The following is a 5634-nucleotide window of genomic DNA, read 5'->3' on the forward strand; positions in this document are numbered from 1 at the left end:
TTGTCTCTCCTCCCTCCTCTTTGTATTTGCAAGAATTTAAAAAGCAAAAAAACAAACACCCAAGACAATCTAGTTATCTTTTGGTCTTTTTCAGTGTTGAAAAGCCATGCAGGTTTAATAAGAGAGAGAGGAGGCGGTAACTAAAACAGCTAATGTTAGCTTGATCACTTCTTGTCTTTGGACACAACAGTATTTTGTCATTAAGAAACATTACCGAGTGATTATTAACCCTGGCTACCGAGTGGAAGAGAAGTTAACCGGTGTCTGAAAAGATGATTATTGAAAACCTAGATTCATTGAAAACGTGGCTTTTTAAAACCCTCGAACCAATGTAAGTAGCTAACGTTTAGCAACATTAGCTTGCCAGCATCAAGATGCAACAACATGACTGAAGACCAGGCTAGTAATCATTTGGATGCTAACTTGACCAGCTAGTTTTAATGTTTATATCATGTGGCAAGTTATTTCAAAACAAAATAGGCAAGTTTTTTTTTTATAGTTGAGAAATTGTCTGTTATCTTGTAATCGATTGTTCTTCTTGGTATGGTAAGGATATATATATATATATTCTAGCTAATTTGTTGTTGTTGTTGTTGTTTGGTCTTCTTGTTATGGTAAGGATATGTATATATATATTCTAGATAATTTGTTGTTGTTGTTTGGTCTTGGTATGGTAAGGATATATATATAGATATATATTCTAGATAATTTGTTGTTGTTGTTTGGTCTTGGTATGGTAAGGATATAGATATATATTCTAGATAATTTGTTGTTGTTGTTTGGTCTTGGTATGGTAAGGATATATATATAGATATATATTCTAGCTAATTTGTTGTTGTTGTTTGGTCTTCTTGGTATGGTAAGGATATATATATATATATTCTAGCTAATTTGTTGTTGTTGTTGTTGTTGTTTGGTCTTCTTGGTATGGTAAGGATATATATATATATATTTTCTAGGTAATTTGTTGTTGTTTGTGTTGACACTTTCCCCCCTGTTCCAGTTGTGATGCAGATCCATCCGCCCTCGCGAAATACGTCGTTGCCTTGGTGAAGAAAGACAAGAGCCAGACGGAACTCAAAGCCCTGTGTGTCGACCAGTTGGACGTATTTCTACAGAAAGGTAACGATACTTATTACAACACCAACGCCTGTTTATAGTTGTGACAACAAGTGGTGGTGGTGGTGGTGACGTTTTGTCCGTCATCTGCCTCGAAAGTCGAAGAAAATCAGAGGTACTTTTTGACTGACTGTGACTGAATCCTATTCTCTTTTTATAGTGTGTTACTTTGGTTAAAAGTAGTGCACTATATAGGGAATAGGGTTCTATAGGGCCCTGGTCTAAAGTAGTGTACTATATATAGGGAATAGGGTTCTATAGGGCTCTGGTCTAAAGTAGTGCACTATATAATAGGGAATAGGGTTCTATAGGGCTCTGGTCTAAAGTAGTGCACTATATAATAGGGAATAGGGTTCTATAGGGCTCTGGTCTAGAGTAGTGCACTATATAATAGGGAATAGGGTTCTATAGGGCTCTGGTCTAATGTAGTGAACTATATAGGGAATAGGGTTCTATAGGGCTCTGGTCTAAAGTAGTGTACTATATATAGGGAATAGGGTTCTATAGGGCTCTGGTCTAAAGTAGTGCACTATATAATAGGGAATAGGGTTCTATAGGGCTCTGGTCTAAAGTAGTGTACTATATATAGGGAATAGGGTTCTATAGGGCTCTGGTCTAAAGTAGTGCACTATATAATAGGGAATAGGGTTCTATAGGGCTCTGGTCTAAAGTAGTGTACTATATATAGGGAATAGGGTTCTATAGGGCCCTGGTCTAAAGTAGTGCACTATATAGGGTTCTATAGGGCTCTGGTCTAAAGTAGTGCACTATATAGGGTTCTATAGGGCTCTGGTCTAAAGTAGTGCACTATATATAGGGAATAGGGTTCTATAGGGCCCTGGTCTAAAGTAGTGTACTATAATAGGGAATAGGGTTCTATAGGGCCCTGGTCTAAAGTAGTGTACTATAATAGGGAATAGGGTTCTATAGGGCCCTGGTCTAAAGTAGTGTACTATATAGGGAATGGGGTTCTAGAGGGCTCTGGTCTAAAGTAGTGTACTATATAGGGAATAGGGTTCTATAGGGCCCTGGTCTAAAGTAGTGCACTATATAGGGTTCTATAGGGCTCTGGTCTAAAGTAGTGCACTATATAGGGTTCTATAGGGCTCTGGTCTAAAGTAGTGCACTATATATAGGGAATAGGGTTCTATAGGGCCCTGGTCTAAAGTAGTGTACTATAATAGTGAATAGGGTTCTATAGGGCCCTGGTCTAAAGTAGTGCACTAAATTGGTAATAGTGTTCCATTTGGAACTATACACAGTGACTGATACTCATTAGTTACCTAATGTGCAATGTGAATCGGTGTTCTATAGGGCCCCACTATTCATGCCCTTGTCCTCCTCCCCTCATCTACCCCACTATTCATGCCCTTGTCCTCCTCCCCTCATCAACCCCACTATTCATGCCCTTGTCCTCCTCCCCTCATCAACCCCACTATTCATGCCCTTGTCCTCCTCCCCTCATCTCCCCTCGTTTCCCTATTCCGTCTTCTCCCAGAGACGCAGACCTTTGTCGATAGACTCTTTGAAGCAGTCAACTCCAAAAGCTACCTACCTCAGCAGGACCATCAGCCAGGTGCCGCGGGCAAAGCGGAGGGACACCTGACCAGGACGGACAAAGACGACCCGAGGAAAGATGAGGTGACTGGTTGAGTCATGTTGAAAAGGCACCAACACTTAAAGGGAATGTTTACTTTAACAGTGATGCTACAGGAAACAGCCGCTGTGGTAGAGTTTAGTGCCTCCACATAATTGGCATGGAAGGTTACACACCACAGTCTGACAGTAGAGATCTATTGTCCAATAGTATTCTTTGTAATCAGGAAGTGGGGTTATTTGTAAACAGGATGAGATCAATGTAGTTCATCTAGTGCTAATTTCAGGATCTTAGTTCAAACTTGTGTTTTCCAGCCAAGTCGTGAGGAGGACCGGGACAAGAAGTTCTCCAGGAGAGTGAACTACAGCCCCCCGTCCAGCTCCCGCTACAGTAGAGACAGCAGGTCAGTGTGAACTACAGTAGAGACAGCAGGTCAGTGTGAACTACAGCAGGTCAGTGTGAACTACAGTAGAGACAGCAGGTCAGTGTGAACTACAGTAGAGACAGCAGGTCAGTGTGAACTACAGCAGGTCAGTGTGAACTACAGTAGAGACAGCAGGTCAGTATGAACTACAGCAGGTCAGTGTGAACTACAGTAGAGACAGCAGGTCAGTGTGAACTACAGTAGAGACAGCAGGTCAGTGTGAACTACAGCAGGTCAGTGTGAACTACAGCAGTAGAGACAGCAGGTCAGTGTGAACTACAGTAGAGACAGCAGGTCAGTGTGAACTACAGTAGAGACAGCAGGTCAGTGTGAACTACAGTAGAGACAGCAGGTCAGTGTGAACTACAGCAGGTCAGTGTGTAGAGACAGCAGGTCAGTGTGAACTACAGCAGGTCAGTGTGAACTACAGCAGGTCAGTGTGAACTACAGTAGAGACAGCAGGTCAGTGTGAACTACAGCAGGTCAGTGTGAACTACAGTAGAGACAGCAGGTCAGTGTGAACTACAGTAGAGACAGCAGGTCAGTGTGAACTACAGTAGAGACAGCAGGTCAGTGTGAACTACAGTAGAGACAGCAGGTCAGTGTGAACTACAGTAGAGACAGCAGGTCAATGTGAACTACAGTAGAGACAGCAGGTCAGTGTGAACTACAGTAGAGACAGCAGGTCAGTGTGAACTACAGTAGAGACAGCAGGTCAATGTGAACTACAGCAGGTCAGTGTGAACTACAGTAGAGACAGCAGGTCAGTGTGAACTACAGCAGGTCAATGTGAACTACAGCAGGTCAGTGTGAACTACAGCAGGTCAGTGTGAACTACAGTAGAGACAGCAGGTCAGTGTGAACTACAGTAGAGACAGTGTGAACTACAGTAGAGACAGTGTGAACTACAGCAGGTCAATGTGAACTACAGCAGGTCAGTGTGAACTACAGCAGGTCAGTGTGAACTACAGTAGAGACAGCAGGTCAGTGTGAACTACAGTAGAGACAGTGTGAACTACAGTAGAGACAGTGTGAACTACAGTAGAGTCAGTGTGAACTACAGTAGAGACAGTGTGAACTACAGTAGAGACAGTGTGAAACAGTAGAGACAGCAGGTCAGTGTGAACTACAGTAGAGACAGCAGGTCAGTGTGAACAGTGTACAGTAGAGACAGCAGGTCAGTGTGAACTACAGTAGAGAGACAGTGTGAACTACAGTAGAGACAGCAGGTCAGTGTGAACTACAGTAGAGACAGCAGGTCAGTGTGAACTACAGTTGACAACAGGTCAGTGTGAACACAGTACATTTACATTACATTTACATTTGTCAATAGTACGCTCTTATCCATAGCGACTATATGGTGCATTCACCTTATGACATCCAGTGGAACAGTCATAAATGCTCCATCTAAATGTTCAATGAGATGTTATCCTAAGGTATTCCTTTAGAGGTGGGGTTTCAGGTTTCTCCCCAAGGTGGTGATTCCCTTTGTCCTGGCGTCGTCTCCCTTTGTTCCCCATTGGGGGGCCAGGGCTCGAACAGTTTTGACTGGGCTCCGGGAGCTCTCCTTCTCTCTCCCTCCCGAGCAGGCCAGAGGTCCCTCGCAGTCCCTTGAGGTCTCTGATCCCTGGATGTACTCTCCTCCCTCTCCCAGCTCTCCTCTCTCGAGGCAAGCACCATGGTCTCCCTCCCTCAGAGCCGGATCTCTCGAGGTCTTCTCACAGCTCCTGGAAGCGAGCTTCTCCAGTCCGGAGGAGCTCTGAGAGAACTTGGGAAGGTTCACCAGACGGGCTGCGGCATTCTGGATGAGTTGAAGGGTTTAATGGCACAGGCAGGGAGCCCAGCCAACAGCGAGTTGCAGTCTCCAGACGGGAGATGACAAGTGCCTGGATTAGGACCTGCGCCGCTTCCTGTCTCGTACTCTGCGGATGTTCCAAGCATGAACCTCCCTCTACGGGCCCTCTCCCTGATGTTGGTTCCCAGGGTGTTGTCCAGGATCTCCCAAGGTTCTTGGCGCTCTGGGAGGAGGACCTGGAGTTGTCTCCCTGATGGCGAGATCATCCGGGCAGTCCTTCCCCTCCCAGCTCCCTCTTGCGAGTTCCTTGAGGTGGTGAACCTCATCCACACTGATATGTCTGCCAGACATGCAGAGATCGATTCCCACCTGGTCATCAGAAGGGGGAAAGGAGAAGATTAATTGTGTGTCGTCTGCATAGCAATGATAAGAGAGACCATGTGAGGTTATGACAGAGCCAAGTGACTTGGTGTATAGCGAGAATAGGAGAGGGCCAAGAACAGAGCCTGGGGGACACCTCCCTCAGATTCTCGCCACGCCACCTCTCCAACCTCCCTCCCTCGGAGAGGGTGGAGAGAGTTAGCTTTAGCAGTGCGGACGCCTCAGCGATACAGAGGAGAACGATGTGGTCTCTCGCCACGCCTCCAAGCGTCTCCAACCTCCCTCCCTCTAGAAGGATGAGAGCAGAGGAGAGAGAGT

The 5634-nt window shown here is 45.2% G+C and overlaps 1 pseudogene across 1 annotated transcript in view; it reads left to right on the forward strand.

Moving 5' to 3' along the window:
* Positions 1-266: 266 nt before the first annotated feature.
* The window catches only part of LOC124018720, a 35194-nt pseudogene continuing 29826 nt past the window's right edge, over positions 267-5634 (forward strand). Inside the window, exons 1-4 of the transcript XR_006835660.1 lie at positions 267-331; positions 1004-1122; positions 2618-2760; positions 3031-3119. The product of XR_006835660.1 is annotated as an RNA-binding protein 26-like (transcript). The remainder of the gene's footprint in view (positions 332-1003; positions 1123-2617; positions 2761-3030; positions 3120-5634) is intronic.

This window comes from Oncorhynchus gorbuscha, unplaced genomic scaffold (genome assembly GCF_021184085.1).
Source record: "Oncorhynchus gorbuscha isolate QuinsamMale2020 ecotype Even-year unplaced genomic scaffold, OgorEven_v1.0 Un_scaffold_572, whole genome shotgun sequence".
Lineage (NCBI taxonomy): Eukaryota > Metazoa > Chordata > Actinopteri > Salmoniformes > Salmonidae > Oncorhynchus > Oncorhynchus gorbuscha.